The sequence below is a fragment of the Hylobates moloch genome, unplaced genomic scaffold (assembly GCF_009828535.3).
Source record: "Hylobates moloch isolate HMO894 unplaced genomic scaffold, HMol_V3 SCAFFOLD_49, whole genome shotgun sequence".
NCBI lineage: Eukaryota > Metazoa > Chordata > Mammalia > Primates > Hylobatidae > Hylobates > Hylobates moloch.
Genome location: NW_026652324.1, coordinates 792,899 through 811,612, shown reverse-complemented (window position 1 = coordinate 811,612; position 18,714 = coordinate 792,899). Strand labels below are relative to the sequence as shown.

The following is an 18,714-nucleotide window of genomic DNA, read 5'->3' as shown; positions in this document are numbered from 1 at the left end:
CACATTTTGAAACACAATCATGCCTTTTTAACAGTTCCCCAAAGTCTTAACTCATTCCAGCATTAACCCAAAAATCCAAGTTCAAAGTCTCATGTGAGGCAAAGCAAATCTCTTCTGCCTATGAGCCTGTAAAATCAAAAGCAAGTCAGTTACTTCCTAGATACAATAGGGATACAAGCATTAGGTAAATACACCCAACCTACATTACAGAAATTGGCCAAAACAAAGGGATAATAGGCCCCGTGTAAGTCCAAAATCCAATAAGGTAGTCATCAAACCTTAGAGTTGCAAAATGATCTCACATCCGGGTCACACTGATGAAAGAGGTGGATCCTGATGGCCTTGGGCAGCTCCAGCCCAGCTCTCATGTATGGCTTTGAGTGTCTGTGGCTTTTCCACCTGGAAACTGCAAACTGTCAGTGGACGTACTGCTCTGGGGTCTGGAGAACTGTGGTCCTCTTCTCACAGCTCCACTAGGGAGTGCCCCAGTGGGGACCCTGTGTGGGGGCTCTAACCCCACATTTTCCTTCTGCACTGCTCTAGCAGAGGTTCTCCATGAGGGCTCTGCCCCTGCAGCTGACTTCTGCCTGGGCTTCCAGGCATTTCCATACATCCTCTAAAATCTAGACGGAGGTTCCCAAACCTCAATTCTTATCTTCTGTGCACGCGTTAGACCAATGCCACATGGAAGCTGTCAAGGCTGGGGGCTTGCAGCTTCTGAAACAACATCCTGAGCTACACCTTGGCCCCTTTTAGCAATGGCTAGAGCAGCTGAGACCAGTTCCAAGGCTGCATACATCAGGGGGTCCCTGGACACTGCCCAGGAAACTATTTTTCTCTCCTAGGCCTCTGGGACTGTGATGGGAGAGAATGCTGTGGAGGTCTCTAACATGCCCTGGAGACATTTTCCCATTGTCTTGGTGATTAACATTTGGCTCCTTGTTAAGTATGCGAATTTCTGCAGCTGGCTTGAATTTCTCCCCAGAAAATGAGTTTTTCATTTCTGTCACATTATCAGGCTTCACATTTTCTAAGATTTTATGCTTTGCATCCTCGAACCACTTTGCTGCTTAGAAATTTCTTCTGCCAGATACCTCAAAGCATCTCCATCAGGTTCAAAGTTCCACAGATCTCTAGGGCAGGGGCAAAAAGCCACCAGTCTCTTTGCTAAAGCATAGCAAGAGTCACCTTTGCTCCAGGTCTCAAAAAATTCCTCATCTCCATCTGAGGCCACATTGGCGTAGATTTCATTGTCCATATCACTATGAGGATTTTGGTCAAAGCCATTCAATAAGTCTCTAGGAAGTTCCAAACTTTCCCACATTTTCCTGTCTTCTGAGCCCTCCAAGTCTCTAGGAAGTTCCAAATTTTCCCACATTTTCCTGTCTTTTTCTAAGTCCTCTAAACTGTTGCAAAGTTGCTTCCACATTTTGGGGTATCCTTGTATCAGCACCCCACTCTACCTGTACCAATTTACTGTATTAGCCCATTCTCATGCTGCTATGAAGAAATATCCAAAACTAGGTAATTAACGAAGTAAAGAGGTTTAATTGACTCACAGTTCTGCAGGACAGGGAGGCCTCAGAAAACTTACAATCATCATGGCAGGGGAAGCAAACACGTCCTTCTTCACAAGGCAGTAAGAAGGAGAAGAATGAGAGAAGTGCAAAGCAAAGTGGGGAAAAACCCCTCACAAAACCACCAGATCTCATGAGAACTCACTCACTATCACAAGAACAGCACAGGTGAACTGCTCCCATTATTCAATCACCTCCCACAAGGTCCCTCCCACAACATGTGGGGATTACAATTCGGATTACAATTCAAGAAGGGATTTGAGTAGGGACACAGAGCCAGAAAAATGGACAAATGGGATTCTACCAAGTTAAAAAACTTCTGCACAGCAAAGGAAACGATTAACAAAATGAAGAGACAACCCACAGTATGGGAAAAATATTTTCAAAACTACTACCATCTGACAGGGAATTAAGAACCAGAATATATAAGGAGCTCAAAGTCTACAGGAAAATTTTTAAAGGTCTGATTAAAAGGTAGGCAAAAGTGCCAGGCTTCATGGCTTATGCCTGTATTCCCAGCACTTCGGGAGGCTGAAACAGGCAGATCACTTGAGGTCAAAAGTTTGAGACCAGCCTGGCCAACATGGTGAAACACTGTCTCTACTAAAGATACAAAAGTTAGCTGGAGATGGTGGTGCATGTCTGTAATCCCAGCTACTTGGGAGGCTGAGGCACAAGAATCTCTTGAACCTAGGAGGCGGAGGTTGCAGTGAGCCGCGATCATGCTACTGCACTCCAGCCTGGGTTATAGAGTGAGAGTGAGATTCTGTCTCAAGAAAAAAAAAAAAAAAAAGGTAGGCGAAATATTTGAGTAGACCTTTCTCAAAAGAAAAAAATACAAGTGGCAAACAGGCATATGAAAAGGTGCTCAACATAATTGATTGTCACAGAAATGCAAATCAAGACCACAGTGAAATATTATCTTACTCCAGTTAAAATGGCTTTTATTCAAAAGACAGGCAATAACAAATGTGGAAAGGGAACCTATGTATGCTATTGATGGGAATGTAAATGAGTACAACCACTATGAAGAACAAGTTGAAGGTTTCTCAAAACACTAAAAATTGGGCCTCTATATGATTCAGCAATCCTACTGCAGGGCATATGCCCCAAAGAAAGGAAGTCATTATATTGAAGAGATATGCACTGCTATGTTTATTGCAGCACTATTCACAATAGCCAAGATTTGGAAGCAATCTAAGTGTCCATCAACAGATGACTGGTTAAAGAAAATGTGGTACCTTCAGCACCAGAAGACAGAGTGAGAAATAAATAAATAATGTTTAAAATGAAACTGTGCTACTTATACACAATGAAGTACTATTTAGCCAAAAAAAAAAAAAAAAAAAGGGATCCTATCATTTACAACAATATAGATGGAACTGGAGGTCATTATGTTAAGTGCAGTAAGTCAGGCACTGAAAGACAAACTTACGCTTTCACTTATTTGTCAGAGCTAAAAATTAAAACAATTGTACTCGTGGAGATAGAGAGTAGAAAGATAGTCATCAGAGACTGGGAAGAGTAGTGGGGAGGCAGAGGAGAGGTGTAAATGGTCAATGGGTACAAAGGAAAAAGAAATAATAAGTAATACTTAGTAGTTGATAGCTCAACAGGGTGATTCTAGTCAATAATTATTTAATTGTACATGTAAAAATAACCAAAAGAGCATAATTAGATGATTTGCAACACAAATGATAAATGCTTGATGGAATGGATATCCAGTTTTCCATGATGTGATTATTACACATTACGTGCCTATACCAAAATATCTCATGTACCTCATAAATATTTGTACCTATTACATATCCACAAAAACTAAAAATAAAAATTGAATTAGAATAAAATAAAATAAAATAAAATAAAATACTTGCTGTGTTACATTTTCACTGCATCCACACCAACATCTAATATCTTTTCATTTTTTGATTCTGGCCATTCTTGCAGGAGGAAGGTGGTATCACATTGCAGTTTTGAGTTGCATTTCCCTGATCGTTAGTCATGTTGAGCATTTTTTCATATGTTTGTTGGCCATTTGCATATCTTCTTTTGAAAATTGTCTATTCACATCCTTAGCCCACTATTTGATCAGGTTGTTTGTCTTTTTCTTGATAATTTGTTTGAGTTCCTTGTAGATTCCTTTGTGGAATGCATAGATTGTGAAGATTTTCTCCCCCTCTGTGGGTTGTCTTGTTTACTCTGCTGACTATTCCTTTTGCCGTGCAAAAGCTCTTTCTTTTAGTTAAGTCCCACCTACTTCTTGTTGTTTTTGTTGCATTTGCTCTTGGTTCTTGGTCATGAAATCTTTGCCCAAGCCAATGTCTAGAAAGACCTTCCTGACGTTACCTTCCAAAATTTTTATAGTTTCAGGTCTTAGATTTAAGTCCATGATCCATCTTGAGCTGATTTTTTATAAGGTGAGAGATGAGGATACAGTTTCATTCTCCTACATATGGCTTGCTAATTATCCCAGCACCATTTGTTGAATAGGGTGTCCTTTCTCTACTTTATGTTTTTGTTTGCTTTGTCACAGATAAGTTGGTTGTAAGTGTTTGAGTTTATTTCTGGGTTCTCTATTCTGTTCCATTGGTGTGTGCTGTGGTGCCTCCGGATTTGTTCTTTTTTCTTATTCTTGCTTTGGCTATGCTGGCTCTTTTTTGGTTTCATATGAATTTTAGGATTTTGTTTTCTAGTTCTGTGAAGAATGACGCTGGTATTTTGGTGAGAATTGCCTTGAATTTGTAGATTGCTTTTGGTAGTATGGTCATTTTTGAACACTTCTACAATGCTATTGGGAACGTAAACTAGTACAAACTGTATGAAAAACAGTGTAGAGATTCCTTAAAGAACTAAAAGTAGAACTACCATTTGATCCAGCAATCCCACTACTGGGTATCTATGCAGAGGAAAAGAAGTCATTATATGAAAATGGTACTTACACATGCATGTTTATAACAGCACAATTCACAATTGTAAAAATATGGAACCAGCCCAAAAGCCCATCAATCAACAAGTGGATAAAGAAACTGTGGCATATATATAAATATGGAATACTACTCAGCAATAACAAGGAATTAAATAATGGCATTACAGCAACTTAGATGGGATTGGAGACTATTATTTTATGTGAAGCAACTCAGGAATGGAAAACCAAACATCGTATGTTCTCACTCATAAATGGGAGCTAAGCTATCAGGATGCAAAGGCATAAGAATGGACTTTGGGGACTCTGGGAGAAAGAGGTGGGAAGGGGGTGAGAGATAAAAGGCTACAAATTGGGTTCAGTGTATGCTCCTTGGGTGGTGGGTGCACCAAAATCTCACAAATCACCACAAAAGAAATTATTCATGTAACCAAATACCTCCTGTTCCCCAAAAACCTATGAAAATAAAAATTTTAAAAAGTTATGCACAATTGATAAAAGAAAAATAAAATACTTGCTGTGTATGTGATGAGTATGAGTACATGACTGTTTCATTAGTAGACCAGAATCCCACTGTAGAAAATGAATCTATACTTACTTCTAAGGTTTATGTAATGAATACAAGAGATGATACCTCTAATACACAAAGAACAATGCCAGACACCTGCCATTAGTATGTCACTAACAGTATCCGTGATTAATTAATTCTGGACTGGTTATTTTCTAGATTCCTCATATGTAGTCAGCCGTCTTCTTAGAAACAATTGGAAATAATAAGCAGAGAATGCTTTTATTTTATTCCACTTTGAGTGTCCTTATTTTCCCAGGGAGTCCATCACCAGAAATAGCCTTACCTACACTCAAAAATACTCTTGGGAGCCTAGTATATATAAAATAAAGTCTCTGGCCTGTAACTCCTCAGCTAGTGCCCTTTTTTTGCTCAGAAAAGGAGCCAAAAAATACTCTTGGGAGCCTAGTATATATAAAACAAAGTCTATGGCCTGTAACTCCTCAGCTAGTGCCCTTTTTTTGACCTCTGTTTCTATCAAGTCCTTGTTACTAAATGTCTCACACCAGTTTATGATTTACTAGGCCTTGTCATCTCACAATTTATGGAGCAGACAGAAGTTTCATCTTCCCAAAAATAGGGGCCAGTTGGGACCTCTGGGGGGATTCATTACTGATCAAAACGTTGTTGGACACTCTTTTTACCTGGCTTTTATATGACAACTACGCTATTCAATCTTTCTCGATCTTAGTATAATTCCTATTTTATTCAAGGCCATCTGGCTTATTTACAATTCCTTGCATTCCTCTTTCCCAAATTTTACTGATCAAAATGCTTGAGTATACTTTATAGACACATATATACTTATTTACTATAATAAATATTATCCTGCTGTTATTATACTCTCCCAACTTCATCCAACAGACACCCTTTCCATATTCCTTGTTTGACCCTTTCCTCCCAGTTACATGGTTTTGAAATGTTTGATATCACTGCAGATTCCAATGTCCCATCACACCCTAAATGTCACTGTAACATCAACTTCTTTCTCAAGCCATTTTCCGAGAGCAGATACTCATCATCTCTTTTCTTGATTTGTGAAATAATGGCTGAAATGTTTCTCACAATTCCTTTTTCTCCTGTCATTTATAAAGCCACCAGAGTGATCACTCTCTAATATAAAGATAATTTATACATAGTTATGTAATGGGTATTGAGAGGCCTTTCTTAGATCTTGATTACCTGTAGGAAAGTATCAGGTTTGCAAGGTTCCAAAAGCCTCCACAATCTTCCTCATTATAGTTACAGCCACATCTAACCCTACATCTTTCTGTAGTAACCATTTGATTCATAGTCCATACTTCTGCTAATTCTATGCCCTCTGATTAGGCTGTTCTTTACAAGTTCTCAGTTATCCTTCAAGGTCTAGTTCAAATACATTCTTTTCCTTATATTGTTCTGTATGATTCAAACAGAGCAGAATGTATATTTTTCTTACATTTGCTCTGGTAGCACCACACCTATGGCTCTATTATGGCAATTTTGTATAGAAAGGCATGTAAATAGACGGCTTCCTAAACAGATTGAGACAAACTGAATTGTTGCACCCTCCAGAGTGCCTAGTGTAGTGTTATGTCCACGACGTATACAGTAAATATCTGCAGAATTCATTAAATGAAATCGCTTGCATCATGTTCTTTTAAATCGTACAAATAACTAATCCACATTACACCGACTAATTCTGTATCTTCCTAGGGATTTCCTAGTTGTGTAATAAGGCAAGGTAAATTCTATATTCCTTGTTCTTAGGGTTGTTTATCATACACATTAGTGGATCTAGAAGCATGAACTCCCTTTCTTATTCTCATTTATAAAATGCGGATATATTGGTACCTCCCTGATAGGGTTATTGTAAAGATTCATTCAGTCAACACATGTAAAATACATTGTCTGGCACACAGGGCACCATATGTATTAGATATCATTACTTATACATGTTGAAATCTAAATATAAAACACTTGGTAACAACATCAAAGTTATTTTTCTAACTTACTTTTTAGATAACAGTATACAAATTGAGATTAACAAATCAATATTAGCTATTTCATGGGACAGCAACATAATACTGAAACATAGATTAAATTGTAACTTTTTGAAAAACTTCACAATACAAAATATATATTGAAAATAATAATAATAGATATACCAGGAATTTTATATGCATCTTCTCATTGTCCTGAAAACAAACCATAATAAAAGTGTTATTATTATTATTGTATCAATTTCTGCAGATGAGCAGAGTAAATAATTGATCCAGCATTACACAGCTTGTAAATTGAGAAAGGATATTGAATCTTGATCCAACTGGCTCAGCAAGGTATTTATTTAACCATGAGTGATGTATTTCCATACAGTGCTCTGATTTTAGAAATGTCTTTGCTCTTACTATTCACTCTCTGTAGTATATTTTCTTCTGCTCCCCATGTAGCAACGTAATACTTATTCGAAGGCCACAGTAAATGAGACTCGGTGTAGGAAACCGCCTGTAGCCCTCTACAAAAATAACTTTTTTCATCTCAGAAATTAGATACTAGTTTACCTTTACCTTTTATAGCACTTAAAATTTCAACCCTAAGTTATAATTATTAATATATGTATTTTTTCTTGTCCATCTACTCTCTTAGATTGCTTGAGGAAAAAATCTGTATTCTGTGTAGTCTAAAATGCCTAAAAATACTACTGCACACAGTAGGTGTATAACTTTGAGGTTTTCTATTTTTTGTTTCTCATGTCCATTTTATTATGATGCGTGCCTAGTATTAATTTTCTTAGTTTATTGGGGAGGAAAAGGGAGTTTACTGAGCAGTTGTTTTCATTATATAAGCATGTACATATAGATCTGATCAGAAGGCTAAATGTTTTTGAAGACAGTTAAACACTAAACAGTTTTTGGACTAATCCCATTTTCTTCTGATGTGCATGACTATCCTAATGCTGAATGCTAAGAAATAAAATTTGGTTTCCGGAAATTTTGGTTCCAGCAAATTGAGAATTTACTGTTGTGGATGCTACTAGGAAATAAGTTTTAATTCCTGATGGAAACGATGCAATTTTTCTATTTTAGAGTTGTATACATTCTAAACACACATTGAAAGGCAATCATTAAGTGTTAATTTATTTTATCATTGGCCTGATTTTCTGGACCAACACTTCTTAAACACACAATATTAAACCACCAAATTGAATCAGCAAACTCAAAAAGTATCAATGGTCCCCTAGAGTTGTACCCTATGTCCACTGATTTCTCCTGAATTTATAACTTGTAAAGTTTAAATAATCTGTTTGACAGCTTTCTTCAGCCATTCAAATAACTTTCAAAGTTCCCAAGTATAACAGATCTGTAAAGAGCACTTTATATATGCCCAAACACATTTCTTTTTGATGGCTGCAAACTTGAAACCTATTTTCAGGAGTGATTCCTTAAAAGTGGAAACACAGTTCTCACAAATCTTTCATGGTATTGGCTATACAAATGTGCTTTAGTTAGCAGTCTTTTAAGCTACACATTTCTTATAAGATAATACTCTGCTTTTAAAATTAGGCAAAAGTTCTTGCAGAATTCTTAACTAATAACACCACTTCTACAGTTTAAGTAAAACACCAAGAAATAATTTCACTCTAGATATGACATCATTGTACAACCCTCTGATTTGTCTCTTTGTGCTACTCATTGTAGTCATTTCATGTTCTATTTTAACATTTTTTGTCTGTGAAAACGTTGGCCTTAAACCAAATGTCTTGAGCTAACAGTTACACACTGTAGTGAAGGAGCATCTAGGCTTGTTTAAAATGTGAAAATAGTATAAATAAAATCGTTCCAACTAATGCTAGCACCATCAATCATTTAGTCACCAATGTTGTTAACATTGTGATGTGCTTACCTATAAAAGAATTAATGTGTTTCAGCTGGTGAACTCTTTATGGTAAATTATAATCCTTTCAGTCAGTATGATTACTAATTGTGCAAATTAATCTAGAATCTGAAAATACGAGACAAAGTGCATATTTAGTCTGGGGAGGTTTTATGAAACCATCTTCCATATGGAAAAGCTCTGACTCTACGGAACTATATGTAGGCAGTATTGCCAGCAGTTTCATATTGTACCATAGAGCACTGTCAAAATTTCAGATATTCTTGGTTATCTTAAAGGTAATAACTAGAAAGCATAAAACCTTAGAGGTCAAGCAAATCTTGTAAAAATATTATTTGGAATGTAATGTAAATTCAGTGCATTAGTAATAATAATTGAGCATGTTTCCTTTCATTTTTAATTGCTATCTGCTTAGCATTATTATAATCATCCAAGAATAAATGAAGTCTGTGTATTATTTTCAGCCAAAAACGGTAGTAAAGAGACAAATTCAAGAAGCTTAACTTAATGTAAGTACATAGAATTTCATGCAGACAAAGGCATAAATGCAACCAAAATCACAGATAGAGATGATACATATGTTTTGAGAAGCTTACTGAGCTATTTGATTGGAAATAAAAGTTTTTTTAGAAGAGGTTTCTTTCAAATAACTTTGTTAATTTTTCAGTTTTGGATTGCAGAAAGCATTCATTTATTTTTTTTATCATGATTCCTATCTTTAATCAGTAATAATTCAGTTACTTTAAGGTTAGAAAAGGTTTAGTTAATTTATTAACTTTTGATCAGTGTGATGTGTTTTCTTTCTAAAGTTCTTTACATTCTTTAGCAGAAATCAAGGCGAATCAAAGGTTAATACTTTTCAGGACTTAAGATTTGGAACAGTCAGTGTGCAAATAACTGACATATTTATATATCTGTCTGAAGTTAAAACCCAGAAAGATTTATATAGGAACACTAGCCATGCATCAATTAATTACTAAATTTAAATATATGTTTTAACCTCTGATTATTTTATAAAGTATATTTGAATTAGCTTTAATTAATTGCGGCCACTAACAAATCTATTCAAGAAGTTGATTTACAGCTTTTAGGCTTAACAATGTAGTTACAATCAAAACTAAATGAGCGATAAATCAAGTTTATGTTTCCCAAATTCAATTGTTATGAAGACTGAGATGTTCTATTAGTCTCCTTATTATGCAAACATATGCTTTTTCCTTCTCGTTAAATTCAGTGGGTTGAAACTCTATATTGATAAATCATATTCCTGAAGTCTGAAATTACCCCTTAACCAGCCAGTTTCCTGTAATCTCAGCTCTTCCACTTAGCCAAACCTGCTGTTACAGTCATCCCTGACCTCTAATCACTGAACTCTTCTTAATCTGTTAGAATATAGAACCTATCTACATTGTCTTGATCCAACACATAATTGATGGACACCTGGGCTGATTCCCTCATGCCTCCCAAGATTGAATCAGGAAGAAGTCAAATCCTGAACAGACTCATTTCATAACGAGTTGTGAAATTGAATCAGTAATTTACAAAAAAGTTGGTGCATATATACCATAGAATAGTATAGAGCCATAAAAAAGAATGAAATCGTGTTTTTAGCAGCAACACAGACGCAGCTGGAGGCCATTATCAGTTCCACGGGGCTAGGGAGGCCTCACAATCAGGGTGGAAGACAAAAGCCGTATCTTACGTGGCGGCAGGCAAACGCGTTTTATTTATTTTTTATACTATGTAATTGAATTTTGAATGTACATTATCTGATTAAGAATTTAGAATACTGCCAGGTCTTTCAGAATCTCTTAATGAGAATGATAATGTCATACTATTCATGCTGATAATTTAAGTCTATTGTTCATTGCCACTGAAACTCTTTCTCATCCCCTCAGAATGGATATACTTTCCATTACTACCACTGATGTTTATTTGAACAGCTTATTTAAGTTCTATGTTCTGAATTGCTTGCAAGGAAGAAAATACCTAGAACATTTTTAAAGACTCTGGAGTCACTCTGAAGTCTTTTTGGATTGAGATGGGGAATAAGTACATAAAACATACAGACAGACAGATGCATACCCTTATCTTCATTTTGAAAGATACAAAGTTCTGTAACATTTACTGTGACTCTATCATATATTAGAATAAAGCATTATTTTTTCTCCACCAAAGAACTATATATAAATATATTTATATAAACAAAATGTATAGCATTGCTGCAGACAGTAAAAAAAAAAAAAAAAAAAAATATAAACCAAATTTATTTTTTTTCCCCCCCAGGCCTTCCTGGACCAATCTCATGGTTAATCACCTCAGTGACTTTCTCCCTACTACTTTCCATCTATTCAGTCTCTTTACCTTCTGCTGATGACCTCTCCTTGGCAGTGCCAAAATGTTGACCAGTCTAATCATCTCACTTTTCCCTGGGCTGAGAAGTGCTGCTGGAAAAACCTTATGTTCTCTTTAATTATATCTATTATACATTTACGATAGCAGCTTTGCTTAAGCACTGAAGCAACTCAGCAATTTTTCTTTGTTTGGCCTTTCTTTCTCAGCCCCCTTTCCTTATTCACGTAGCAGCTATTCTAAACTTTGAGAACTAACTTCAAATCTTCAACCATATCTTCAACCCAGGTAATTCTCTCTCACAGTACACAATATAATCTATTTTATTGAGACAATACTGGTCAGCAAAGATGGACTTTTTAGAACCTAGAGGACTTTCATTAAAAGCAGTGAAACTTAAAGTATGGAATTTAAAAATACACGCAGGAGCTTAGTGTAATCCCAGGCTGGAATGTTGACTGACAAAATGATCTAACTATATTACAAATTTATGAAACAACCTCACTGAAGGAGGTAGAGGGAAAAGGTGCTGACTTCAGTGACTTTATAAATGAGAGGAGTCTAAAAGGCCAGAAACAAAAGAAACTGTACATAGACACTGTAATATACTTGATAAAGTAGCTTACCAAAGATTTAAATGTTATAAGTCTGTTACAGCTATAGATATGTATAGAATATGAACAATTGAGTAAATTGATTATAGATCGCAGGGTGTATGTCTCTCACTATTTGAGTGGAAGGTTACAGATAAGAGGGAGGAGAAGGGTAGAATGATCTACGAGGTAATGTATTGCAGATTGAGACATCAGTATGAGCTTATGTCTAGCTTAATCTAGATATATATGGTTACATACAAGTGAAATATACATATGTGTATACATATACATATATACATGTGTATATATACACACACATACACATATATACAAACACACACATACACATGTATACATATACCAGGGACACATATTCTTCACTCCATTTTCCTCTGAGTTTTGATATGAGTAAAACTTTCCTAGGAAGAACAATAGGAGAAGCATATTCTAGACAGAAAGAACCAATAATATTGAAAGTTGACATCATAACCTTCATTTATTCACCTCCCATCGTCTCATCAAACTGCCATAATCTAATTTCTAGAAACACTGTTCTAATACACATTTTCTTTCAGTGATCGTTTATTATTTAGTAATTACCAGATTTCATGAATTATTTTTAGTCCTAAATCTACCTGACCTCTTAACTTCATTTGGCAGTATTGATTATCCCTGTGTGTATGTGTGTGTGCCTGTGCGTGTGTGTGTGTGTGGAAATCCTAGTTTATCCATTGTTAACAATTTTGCGTATTTTTCTTTGCTGTAAATAAGAATGTTTACAAAATTTTGAGTATATTTTCTCTTTGAAAAATATTATCTTATTTTCTGGACTCTAAAAATCACCCATTTTCTTATCATTTCCTATTTAGGTGGAAAAAGTTCTTACGGTGAGAGAGGATTTTCTAATTTCTCCAAATTTAAGTAGACTTTTTCTTTAATCAACAAATTATCTAATATATTAAATAAAATCAGAATGTCTTAAGTTATAAAAGAGTTGGTGTAACTTTATTATAGTGTAATAATTTTAATATGTGCAGAAATCACATATTTGAATTATAAGATTTTTATTGGAATTTGCTAACATAATTTGGAAGAATTAGTATATCAAATAAGGTGTAGAGGGATGCTATCTCACTTTCAACAATGTCATAACAACATTCATTTGACTTCATAAAAAGGAAGGTCCATTTGCCCTCTCTTTACAACTATCTAATAAAATGAGCCCTATACTTAAGTTCTCTATTTTGCTCTTTTGTAGGCTAGAAATTATTGCATAGAAATATGGCAGAATTGCTCTGTATCCCTGAACTAATCAATGCAAATAATTTTCTCAATGACCTGTAGGCCGATGGGATTACATACTTGCTTTCTTTGCCATAAGTGTGTCCTGTACTCTTTCTGGAGTGATAAAACCTGACACCCTTAATCTCCATTAGATTATTCCTACACTTCCTCACTATCACTAGACAAAGTGGGAAAGGAAAGGATATTTCCAATGCTTTCATTTTAATTCTCTATGGTGAGTTTTTGTCCTTTGTGTAGTGTCTATTTGGCTGGAGTAAAAACAATATGTTGATTTTTACTTTGAAATTAGGAAAACAGTCTTGGGAGAGATAAATATTTCTATCTATGCTTCAACTCATTGTTTTTTGCATACCTCTCCTGATTATTTGATCTTTTTTCTAATATTAAATATAATGTCTTCTTTCATTTTGTCACACAGCACTTGCCAACTCAGTATCTCCAAAACCAAATATTTTATTTCTATTCTTCCCACCCCCCCAGCAAAACAAAATTGAACCATTCAAAACACTCTTTTGTCTCATCTATTCCTATTACAACCAATTGCTACACCATGTTGAGCAAATTTGTTGCTTTGATATAAGATATGTTTAAGGACAGGGTATGGTACTGAGTCACCACTTAGCAAACATGACCCTTCTGGGTTTACTGGTGTAATAAGTGAAAACAGACACTGAGTATCACAAAGAATATTATATAAGCCTTGAAAGGCACTTCATGTCTCAGGAATAGGTGGTGCAATGTTTTAAATACAGTTCACAGGGGTAAGTTTTTTTTTCTTTTTCCTTTTCTTATTTTTTTTTTTAGAGACGGGGTCCCACTATGTTGACCAAGCTGATCTGGAACTCCTGGACTCAAGTGATGCTCTCATCTCAGCCTCCCAAAGTGCTGGAATTATGGGCATGAGCCACCACACCCAGCCCACAGGAGTAAGTTTTAACAAAAATCTATATATTTCCAATTCTCCACACATTGCTACATCATTGACAATCATGACTCATTTAAACCCATCTCCTATTACTATATTATACCATACAGCACTGTGGTACATTGATCATCATTCTGATTCTTCTTGCCTTCTCTAAGTCATCTTCCAGTGACTTGTAATAAAGTGGGTTAAGTCTATATCCCTATCCCCATTAACTTTGAGCTTCAGTTGGACAATATAATAAATAGTAGCAGATATTATATGAACAGAGTCTGCACATGTGTCTGTGTAGTTTGTCCTGACTTCTTGGATATCTGCCACCTGTGAGGAGAATAGCATGACTTGGGTAACTGCTAGTCCAAGGAAAATGAAGATGCATTGAAAAAACCTGAATCTAACTCAGCCTGCAGCTCAACCCAACTACCTGATAAGCCTGAGGCAGAGATGCCCCAGATAAACTGCAGATCTGTGGACATTATATGTGTGTGTGTGTGTGTGTGTGTGTGTGTGTGTGTGTGTGTGTGTGTGTGCTATATTACTTTATTTTTCTGAATTTTTTACATAATTGGGGGAAAAATGATTGATACTATTGATACTATGATATATAGATAATGTACTATGCTATATTATATAGAGAACATATATGAGCTAGATTATTACTTTTCTGAATTTTTCACATAATTGTCAAACTTTATTCAACTGTTTAATTCTAATTGAAATTTTGCTGTTTATCATGCATATACAGGAAATTGAGCAAAGCTAAAGTGTACAGATAAAATTTTCATAAAGTGAACATATCCATGTAGCTCTGCAATTGAAATTTAACATAAGAACAAGAGGGAAAATAAGCCTGTATGTGCATGATTATTAAAGATTCTCAAATTTCTTAAGGTCTGAGCCTGGAAATGAGCAGAGTGTAATTTCTAACATTTTTTAACCTTTATGTCAGTTTCAGGGGTACACGTGCAGGTTTGTTATACAGGTAAATTGCCTGTCATGGAGATTTGGTGTACAGATTATTTCATCACCGAGGTAATTAGCGTAGTACCCAATAGGTAACTTTTCAACCTTCAGTCTCCTTCCATCCTTCACTCTCAAGTAGGCCCCAGTGTCTATGGTTGGCTTCTGCTGTATTTGGTTTTTTGCTCTTGTGTTAGTTCACTTAGGATAATGGCCTGTGGCTCCATCCATGTTGCTGTAAAGGTCACGATCACTTCCTTTTTTATGGCTGTGTAGTATTCCATAGTCTTATATGCACCATATTTTCTTTATCTAGTCTACCATTGATGGGCATTTAGGTTGATTCCATGTCTTTGCTATTGTGAATAGTGCTGTGATTAAAATACATGTGCATGTGATCATAGCAAAGCAATATATATGTTTCTGTGTATATGCCCAATTATGAGATTCCTGGGTTGAATGGTACCCAATTATGAGATTCCTGGGTTTTAAGTTCTTTGAAAAATCACCAAACTGCTTTCCACAGTGGCTGAACTAATTTCCATTTCCACCGGCAGTATATAAACATTCTTTTTCTCAGCAATCCTCCAGTATATGTTACTTTTGACATTTTAATAACATTCATTCTGAATGGTGTGAGATGGTATCTCACTGTGGTTTTGATTTCCATTTCTCTAAAAATTAGTGGTGTTGAGCAGTTTTTCATAAGTTGTTGGTGTATGAAAAAATACAGAAATAAAAAATGATTGATACTATGTATAGAAAATAACTTTGGGTGTGCAGACAAGCAGTTGGGACTGACTGGAAGAAAACAGACTAGTCTGTATGTCTTTTGAGAAGTGTCTGTTCTTGTCTTTTGCCCACTACTTAATAGGAATTTTTTTGTTGTTAATTTGTTTAAATTTCTTATAGATTCCGAATATTAGGCCTTTGTTAGATGGGCAGTTTGCAAATATTTTCTCCCATTCTATAGGCTGTCTCTTTACTCTGTTGGTAGTTGATTTTGCTGTGGAGAAACCCTTTAGTTTAATTAGATCCCACTTGTTTTTGTTGCAATTGCATCTGGCATCTTTGTCATGAAATATTTGTCAAGACTTGTGTCCAGAATGGTATTTCCTAGGTTTTCTTCAAGGGTTTTTATCCTCTTAGATTTTAAATTTAACTCTTTAATTTAGTTTGAGTTGATTTTTGTATATGATGTAAGGAAGGTGTGCAGTTTCAATCTTCTACATATGACTAGCCAGTTATGCCAGCACCATCTACTGAATAGCGAGTTGTTTCCCCATTGCATGTTTTTGTTGACTTTGTTGAAGATAAGATGGTTGTGTATATGCAGTCTTTTTTGTTTGTTTGTTTGGTTTCTCTAACCTGTTGCATTTGTCTACGTGTCAGTTTTTGTACCAGTACCAGGCATCCCTGGCACTAAGAAGGGCCAAGGAGCACTCACTGTTCCTGACTGTGCTTCTCCTTGTGGGTAGGAAAGACCCAAGGGTGGTGGCAAGCAGAATGGGAGGGATCTTAAAGGTGCTGCTCTCCACTGGCTTCTCTGGCTTTTCGTGCACTCCACTCTCCAGGCTTCCTCCCACAAGTCTCAGACAGTGCTTCCTTTGCCTGCCTCTGACTTTTGAAGCTCTGAAATCTCTGTGTGTAGGATTTGCTAGAAAACCGCTGGTGGGAATGGGCCATCTCATCTCAACAACCACAGGTGGCATCTGGACAAGGTGCAGGGGACTCTTGTCTTTCAAGGCCTGAGTCATATTTAGGATCTGACCCAGCATGATAGTAATCTGCTTATCAAACTGGTCCTTGTCAAAACCAATTTTTTTTTTTTTTTTTGAGACAAGGTCTTGCTCTGTTGCCCAGGCTAGAGTGCAGTTGCCTGATCTTGGCTCACTGCAACCTCCACTTCCTGGGCTCAAGCAATCATTCCTCCTCAGCCTCCCAGGTAGCTGGGATTACAGGCACGCACCATGATACCAGGATAATTTTTACTTTTATTTATTTTTTTTGTAGAGACAGGGTTTCTCCATTTGCCCAGGCTGGTCTCCAACTCCTGACCTCAAGTGATCTGCCTCTCAAAGTGCTGGGATTACAGGCATGAGCCACCAGACTCAACCCAGGAGCTTTCCTGAAGAGTTCGCATAGGTCCTCTTCCAACTCCTTGAAGTTGGGTTGGATATCTTTGGAAGGATCAGATCTTTGAACTCCTAAGAGAATGAGACTTTTGTCCAGGGCAACCAGGCCCAATGCAAAGAATATTCCCTCCAGGAGTCAGGCTGCTTTTGTGGGAAGGCCAGCTCATTGTCTATGGCAGACACCTTGATAACAGTCTCCTTCACCATCATCCAGTCTGTGTGCTGAGAGCTAGAGCTATCCTTTGGACAGTCACATTTACCAGTTGTCATTGCCTCTGTCACTGTTGCATGTGATGTGATCCAGCACCACCAGCGGCTGGAACTGCAGCAGTAGTTGCTGGTTAATGTTCTCAGGGAGCGGTTCTGCTTCAAAATGCCACAACCAATAGTCTGCATCTTTGTAGCCTTCAATGAAGAGCTGGAATGAGCCAACCTTTGGTGGGTTGCCCGATGGGGTTAATCCACTGCCCAACTTTTGACACTTTCTCTAGCACAAGCTGCTTGCCCCTGGACATCACTCTGTCAATGGCACTAGAGTTAAATGTCTTACCGGACAGGTATACTACCTTTGTGAGGAGTACAATGTTGCATTCTAGTTTTCGGTCTACCAGTTGCCCTCTGCCTCTGAGAGGTAACCCCAGTTGAGGACAAGGTATGCGCCATGGCCAAAACAGCAGGGACAGCACAGCTTCTGCAACCACTCGATCCACTTGGGATTAAGTTGCCCATAGGGGATCTTCATTCTTGGATTTGAGGACAACAGTGATCTTTTATTTACTGGCAAAAAAGGCAAAATGCATATATTAATATTGTTAAGTCTTCAGAATTATTTTCTTATCCAAAGCGGCTAGCAAGAGGCCTCAGTTATCAGTCTTCTCTGTCTCTGCTCCCCTGGAACCCCAGCCTCTGAACAACAAAGAAGCAACAGCAATGGGCTCACAACTCAGAGAATGATGGATGAGTCCATTGTAACCCTCCAGAACCCCATGAGGGTCCTTGACAAGTAGCTTCTGCTGGAGCCCTGGTAGATGGGGCCTGGGAAAGATGATTCGCTTAATGGCCAGTTCTGCCTGCCGCACTGCAGCCTCAAACTCAAGGTCCTCCAGGAATTAATTCAGCTCCTGGTGGGCCTGAGCATTGGGTGCTGCCGCAACAAACCCTGGACCTGTCCCACCATGGTTTGGATATGGAAAAATTCTTCCTGCAGAAATACTGGTCATGTTTTTGGCCTCTGATGACATTATTTTTTTCTTGCAACAATCCATTTTGTACTACAGTACTGCGTTAAAACAAAATGAGTCCACATGTGCACCTGTATAACACATCCTTTATAACATTAATATAACATTTATCATATTGTTGTTCATAAATTCAAAAATTCTCTGAAAGCTTTTAAGCTATTTTAAGTTCCCTGTTATTAATGCTGTGTCCCTATTTTCTTCTCCAGTGGTTATCTGTAATAAAGACATAATTTTTTTCAATTGGATGGAATTAATTCCC

At 36.8% G+C, this 18,714-nt stretch overlaps 1 pseudogene; it reads right to left on the bottom strand.

Moving 5' to 3' along the window:
- Positions 1-16,597: 16,597 nt before the first annotated feature.
- On the bottom strand, positions 16,598-18,434 carry LOC116463669 (phosphatidylinositol 4-kinase type 2-alpha-like; annotated as a pseudogene).
- Positions 18,435-18,714: the final 280 nt, after the last annotated feature.